The 8,028-nt window shown below is 39.6% G+C and overlaps 1 non-coding gene across 1 annotated transcript; it reads right to left on the bottom strand.

The window, feature by feature from the left end:
- Positions 1–6,999: 6,999 nt before the first annotated feature.
- On the bottom strand, positions 7,000–7,106 carry LOC141620474 (small nucleolar RNA R71). Its single transcript, XR_012531974.1, has one exon. It is a non-coding gene; the product is annotated as a small nucleolar RNA R71 (small nucleolar RNA).
- Positions 7,107–8,028: the final 922 nt, after the last annotated feature.

The raw sequence follows: 8,028 nt of genomic DNA, 5'->3' as shown, positions 1-8,028 counted from the left end.
TGGGGTCATCAACTTGAGTCTTATATATATATGACATTTATTTCTAGTTTGAATATAATTACCTTGATTTGTATGGTCTCACCATAAACTTAATCGTGGTATGTAAGGGCACAACGCTGGTTATAATTGCATAATAGAGAAACCCTTTGCGTTTTATACAAAAACATGAATTATATTCTTATTTAGACTTATTGTACATCATAACAATTATTGAGGTACACTTCTAAACACAAAACTAAAATGAGTACACTACAACATTCTTGCTAGTCGTCACACGATAATGCCAAATATTATGATGAAATCCACAAATTTGTATCAAATACTCATGATGTGGTAATTAGCAAGAATGCAATGTCAATGTCATAGATATTCATGAAGGAATGAGTTGGAGTCGCACGACCAACTTACTTGATCTTTACTTATTTGGGGTTTGTCTCTATTTTAGTGTCTAACACTTTCTTTTTCGAGCCTTGTTCTATCCTTAACAATTAAGATAGGTACTTACTTCTTATTGCTCCCACTGATTTCAAGAATTTCTACTTGATGAAGACTTATCTTCATTTAAATTCCTAGTTAATCCTTCACAAGGGTTAACTCTATTGTGGTATTTGGTTAATCAAAATTTCTAACAAATTAATTTACAAATTTAACATTGTCATATTCTTAACAACTTAAGTGCTTGATGACAAGTGTTTAGGTTGAGCAATAAGACTTTTGATCCGTGGATGCATAGAAGATATTATCAAAACATATTTTGACTAATTATTACTTCTATTCATACTTCTTCACAAGAAATCATACATAGGTATGTTAGGAATTTAAGATACTAATCTTATATGACATAGGACAACTCCTATGGAGTTCTATGGAATAGAACGATTCCTATGGAGCTAGTCCCTGCCCTATTTAAACGGTTCAATTGAGGCCTTTTAGAAAGGAGATTCTATTTATTTTTTGCTATAGTGGTTTAATGGAGACATAAGTTAAAATCGAAATGACATCGTATATGTCTAGGAGCAAAGATATAGAACAAATTTAACCAACGAAATAGAGGGAAAACTAACATTCATCGTACTATATGAAAACTCTTAGCAAGTTTTAGCATTTATATAATGACCTCCACCCAATTATATAAACTGTTCTAAGACCCAAATTCATACTAGCTTGATTGTGGGACAACGGTCCCTCTACAACCTTTACTAATACAATTTGGTGGGTTAACTCGTTTAACCGATTCTACACTTAGAACTCTCGGTCGATGAAATTACATTAAGTTCATCTTTAGCCCGAACCTATTGGGACAACGGTCCCTCTAATACTTTCGTTGATATCAACCAAATTTCGAAATGTAATAACATTTTATTACCCCACTTACCCAACGTTAAAAGAAAGCACCCCGGTATAATATTTCAATACCGTATTGTACCCCTAATAAAATTGGGATTCATGAGTTTAGACTATTTAGTAAGGCTAAGTCTCAATTTTTAGAAATGTGAAGGTCTTGTCAATTTATTATCTAACTCTTTTAAGAGAATAAAATTAGTGATCTATCGATAATTTTAATTGACAAGGTCGATGATTCGATATAAAAAGATATGCATGTGATGTTATGTGTAGATATCCAGTATCTGCTGAGACTCCAACAAACACCCGATGATTATCGGACTACAACATGTTTTGGAATCGCGGCGTTTGATCGACAGTTTGTGTACAACTTTACGTCGGAAAACTTAAAACGATTTCGAAAATAAAATATTTCAAAACAATTCAAAAATACCTGGAATATTTAATGCACGACGACGGGGTCACAATGACACTAACTAGAGTCAAAACCGACACCGGACCAAAAACCGACTCAAAAATTCAAATCCCGACTCCAACAACGAGTCAAACCGAGTCAACCACAAAAAACAAAACATTTCAAACCTTCTACCTTAAGTTTTTGCTGGATTTATGTTGGTCAAGTACCAAGCATGTGACTACAAAACCTAGGATAGAACAAATCATGATTACGTTTGTTGTGAAAGTGACAACACAACTCGAAGAACCGCGACGTGGCTCGCCCCTCTTTGAGCAGTCCAAGTGGCCACGTCGCTCAAAACTCACACAACCACTCATTTCCCTATAAATACCCCTCAAATGCCACCCATTTGAGACTTATGCGAGTGTCCGCCCCCTCTTTTCTCCCTTAAAATTCTCGACTCGACTTCTTAAGTCACAACCCGACGCGTATTTACGACCTACCGATCGTAAACACGAGCCTTACACATTGTTTGGTACCGTCATCGTGCCTTAAATCACTTGACCGACCACTTTGACCGCTACACCATCACTAACACTAAAACACTCTTTTTACTTACCAAAACGGTTTTAAACCGAGTTTTTTCCGATCAAACGAGTTGTTACACTTACGTCGGTCACTCGCCATAACCAAACATGTAAGTATGAGGGTGTAAAAATCCTCTTTTATTATGTTTTCATTTGTTTCATGACTATAACATGCTAAAACGTGCATAACATGAACCAAAGCATACAATAAACGAGCCAAAACTGATTTTTGGTCCGAGGCAGAAGCCCCTTAGGTCGCCAGCTTACCCGCGCCTAAATGGGGTGTTCAGACTAGAGATCAACCGTGTTTGTTCTCCTCATTCCCCTTTAATTCATCTTCATAATTGTAATCGGTTTTTACCATTCCAAATACAATCGAACCCTTTTTATTTCATTTGTTTTAACCATAAAACATTTTTCACCCTTGGTTCCTCATACCATGACGGTTAAATCCGTGTTTCGGTAATAATATTTGGTTAATGACATTTAAAAGGTATTTTAAAACCTTTTATTTCATTTCTTTACATTTTTCAAACAAACATATTAGTCCCCAACACAAAGTCATCCTTGGTTCTACATACCATGCGGGATTTTAATCCGGGTACGATGATGAGTATCGACTAATAACATTCAAATGGACTTAAAACAATTAGTCCATAATTACTTTCAAAACTATTCATGTCAAGTTTTTCAAATCTAACCCGACACCGAATATTATCCAAATAATGATGGTTATTCGAGTCTAGTTCTTCAAATCAACAAATGCGGTCTAAACGACCCTTACAAATCAAACCGGGTTCAAATAACCATTTTCAACACGTTTTATAACGTTTTCTAAAAGTCAGGACCCGGCACATAAACCGTGGGCTAACACGCGCCTAAACAGGCCCTCCATTTCTCATCTTCAAAACAAGGGAGAGGCCCCTTACACCGCCGGCTGGCTCGCGCCTCATGTAGCCGTCTGGTACAGGGCCTGTTCCCTTCCAGCATTAGTCTAGGACGATCCCGACTCCGGCTAGCCCGGATATAGGACGGATCAGATGACTATTCAAAATCATATTTGCAAAATGTTTTACTAAGACAAATGGATCATGTTATGCACCCTAAACCTAATTGGTAAATGGATGTTTAATTTCCGTCTTGCATGCAAATCAATCATTAATCCAACTCGACATCTTATACTTGATACTTGGATTAAATCAACTGTCTTAGAAAGCTCTCACATGTTAGGTTTAAATTATTGGATGCGCATTCATGCATTTAAACCGTTTTATCAACTTTTGCATTCAACCAACCAAGATCGATCAGTAGAGGCCGCTAACGCGGGCGGGATTGGGTGTCTGATTAAAGGGCTTCCCAATACGTACCTTCACCTCTTACTCAGAAACTTTGTATAGTGAACGGCGTTATCCAGGGCGTACGAGAGTCATTCTAGAGTTAGGATGCTAAAGAGGGACGATTTCCTTATCTTTAGTACCTATGTCAAACGCTGCTTTGTGCTTCAATTTGACCGAGGTATAAAGTTGATTTCGAACGGGTTCCAGGCATCCCACAAATGCTAGGTGGCGACTCCGAACATCTCTAATCGTTTCGAGACCCTTACCGAGACTAAACCGACCGATCTAAAACGATCCGGACGAAAGCATTTTTACGCCGCCGAGCGTGGCTTTCAAAAGACCGTTGTACGTCCACAGATCGAAGTAGGCTCGCAGGTGGGCCATGTCCACAGATTGGCGACTCCGCTGGGGATAACTACGACACTTACGTCTTTGTGATCCCTAGATGGTGAGACTCGAACGAGGTCTTGGTTGGAATGCATTAATTGATATTACGGTCACGGTCGGGTTCCTTGTCTGGGCCCACAACCTAACCCTTTTCGACCAATTGGCTCGTCTCGTCGGCGTGAGTTTTCTCATCCCCGCATTTCGAATCCCGATTGAGTCAAGCATACCATTGATGTTACACATTTCTGTTTCGTCAAAGAGCTTTCATCACTTTCGAGCACGAGGCTAGGGCACCCTCCTTACACATTTTGTTCGGATTGGTATCCCTCTCGCAAATCGGGGTTTGATCGCTTGGTGTGTAACCCACCCTTTTAAGCCAAAACCCGTGTCAGCATGATGCATAATATAATGAAACTGAGAATGCTTATGTGCTACTTGATCATAAGTCCTTCCGTGTCATTTTCAAACATTCAAAATCACCTTTTTGCGCCGTTACAATGGCCGTTTCAAACCTCGGTCTTTCACCGACCATTACACGCCTTTCTAGGCCGTCGTAATGACGATTTTCAAACTCGGTTTTTCATAACCATTTCAACACGCCTTTCTAGGCCGTCTTAATGACGATTTTCAAACCCGGTTTTTCATAACCATTTCAACACGCCTATCTAGGCCGTCGTAATGACGATTTTCAAACTCGGTTTTTCATAACCATTTCAACACGCCTTTCTAGGCCATCGTAATGACGATTTTCATACCCGATTTTTCATAACCATTTCAACACGCCTTTCTAGGCCGTCGTAATGACGATTTTCAAACCCGGTTTTTTTCATAACCATTTCAACACGCCTTTCTAGGCCGTCGTAATGACGATTTTCAAACCCGGTTTTTTCATAACCATTTCAACACGCCTTTCTAGGCCGTCATAATGACTATTTTCAAACTCGGTTTTTCATAACCATTTCAACACGCCTTTCTAGGCCGTCGTAATGACGATTTTCAAACTCGGTTTTTTATAACCATTTCAACACGCCTTTCTAGGCCGTTGTAATGACGATTTTCAAACATGGTTTTTCATAACCATTTCAACACGCCTTTCTAGGCCGTCGTTGATACGTGCATATTCTATACACTTTCTTTGCAGTTTTGGCATGTATTTCCATGTGTCTTTGTTAGCTTAAAGCTACTATTTCTCCCGAAATGGTTTACTTTGCGATTTCTATGATTTATTGTAGGAATGAGTGGAAGTGAGCTAAATCAAGCCTAAATCGTCTTCCGGAGGTAACTTCAGGGAAGCTTGGAAGAAGGGAGTTCGTACTCACTCACCTTGGGATGTGTGCATTGGAGTGAGGAGGCTGTTTGGAAGGGAAGAGGAAGTCACTGCACAGCTCAGTTGGTCGATCGACCAACCTCGTCAGTCGATCGACCGTGGAATTTCAGCAGGAGCTACTGCATTGTTTCTGGCTGGTCGATCGACCATGCTACTCAGTCGATCGACCAGGTTTCGCAGCTGTTATTGATTTTACGTGTTAGACTTTTAGAAAAGCCCAATTGTAATTTACTTTTTGGCATCGTTTATCAGTAGAATAGATGAATAATTTAGGTTATGCTTTTCATTATCAAAGAACGATAGTTTAGATCTAGTTTTGGGAGACGACGGATCCGAATTTCAACTACTTTGTTTATCAATTAATTAGTAAGCTTTAATGCAATTTCCTTCCTCTTTTATTTCGTGTCAATTCAATTCTTGTTGTTACTAGTTTTTATTCAAGAAATCCAGTTTTTATCTTTCGTCTTAAGTTCAATTTCAATTATGTCGATCTCATTCTTTGTCTTCAATTTTGTAATTGTTATAGTTTTAATTATGCATAGCTAATTTTATTTATTGGGAACGAGGTGAGCCATGGCATAAATTAGGGTTGTTTTCTTAGTATGAATTCTTCTGTATCGATCTTATTACCCTTGATAAACCCGTCTTGCTAGATTGAAAGATTAGTAGGCTAGGCTTTCATTGGGGTTGGAATTTCCTTTGAGCGAAAGTTTCGAGAAATTCTTGGGAATTAAAAGACCGTAAGGTTATTAAGCATTGATCGAAAGACTTGCTCATGTTCCTCGAGAACACATTACAAGACCTCTGTTATCTTCTTGACCTGATCTTAGCCATGGTGAACCGAAGTTCCTGATATTTCTTTTATCTTTTGCGAATCTTCTTATTTCGTCGATTAGTTTTTAGAATCAAACAATTTCAAAACCCCACTTAATTGTTACTTTTATAGACTGAAAATAGCAAACAAAACTGATCTTATCTCTCTGTGGTTCGACCCTTACTATCACTAGCTATAGTCTTAGTTTGGATTTATAAATTTAATTTTGATACAAAACGACGGTATCAAATTTTGGTGCCGTTGCCGGGGAGACGGTGTAATTCTGTTTGCTTTATTTTTAGTTTATTTTTCTTGTCTCAAGGAACTTTGGTTCCTTGAGGCCGTTGCTTACTCTTGCTTCTAGTTTTGCTTCTGCACAGTTAGAAGACAGGTTTTTGAGAGGAAGACTTGAGTACTCTCAGTTTTGCGAATATGACTACGATATATGACAATCTTCAGCCAAAAGAGCAGCACATTCCAAAGGGACACGTGTTACCTACCCTTACTACTGGTCACTTCTAATTTCGTTCCTCTTATATTGATTTAGTGGAGCGAAATCAGTTTGCTGGTCTACCGGACGAGGATCCTTTGAAGCATATGGAAATTTTCACAGACTACTGCTGTTCCATACCTATACCGGCTGGGGTGACCCAGGATGAAGTTAAGGGGATAATGTTCTTATACTCCTTGAAGGATTCGGCGCGAGATTGGTACCGCTACCTTGATAGGGTAGCAGCTGGAGTCACAGATTGGACATCTCTAGCGTTAGCCTTCTACAAGAAATACTTCCCACTTGCAAAGACAGATGCCTTGAGAAGTAAAATTACAAATTTCCAGCAAGGACCTGATGAGGAATTTTGTGAAGCATGGGGACGTTTCAACAGTTTGGTTAGGGCTGTCCCTCACCATGGTATCCAGTAGTGGTACCTTTGCAACTTATTCTATAATGCTTTATATGATGATTACAAGGTCATCCTGGATGCAGCTGCGAATGGTAGGTTACAAAATAATACCGGTCAGAATAAAGGTTGGAACACTATTGAGGAGATGGCAGTCCATAGAGCCGAGTTTCGAAGTTCGCGTGGAGAGTCGCGAAAGCAAAGTGATGAAATGAGTGCCGTTGTGACACTCATAACTTCTATCACTGCCCGTCTCGAGAAGCTCGAGACCTCTGAAGCTTCTAAGGAAAGAGTTGAAATTCCTGTCCATAATTCAGATGAGACCGCGGAATTGAGAGAAATGGTCCGATCTCTTTGGGTTCAAGTCGTGAAAATAGAAGCAGCTGGAATTGAATCTACAAAGAATTTTGTGAAGCAGTTAGAGAATATAGAGGCTAAGCAAGTCGCCAATTCTTCAAGCAAATGTGAGGGGCCAATTGAAACGATTAACGCCATTAATCTCAGAAGTGGCCTCTCTTATGAAGGTCCCGATAAGCCAAGAGGAGACTCGGGAAATGAGGAAGAGGCTAGTTTAAATTCTGGTGCGAAAACGAACTTATTGCCAGTAGCGGCGGTCGATCGACCAACAACAGCAGTCGATCGACCGGAATTCCTGAGGAAAAAGTTTCTGACCAGAAACTATTCATGCCCAGCACAAGTGGTCGATCGACCACCAATAGCAGTCGATCGACTGAGGTTCCTGAAGAAACAGTTTTTGACCAGAAACTGTTCACGGCCAACATGATTAGTCGATCGACCGAGCTCAATGGTCGATCGACTGGGACTCCAGTGCAGAACGCAAATCCGTCAACTAGTCTGCATGATTCTACACTTACTGATGATTTAGCGGAGGTTTTAAACTTACGGAAGCCGAAGGTTACTGATCCTACGGCCAGT

This window comes from Silene latifolia, chromosome 1 (genome assembly GCF_048544455.1).
Source record: "Silene latifolia isolate original U9 population chromosome 1, ASM4854445v1, whole genome shotgun sequence".
Taxonomy (NCBI): domain Eukaryota; kingdom Viridiplantae; phylum Streptophyta; class Magnoliopsida; order Caryophyllales; family Caryophyllaceae; genus Silene; species Silene latifolia.
Note: the sequence above shows the minus strand (reverse complement) of the source record. Positions and strands in the feature narration are given on the sequence as shown.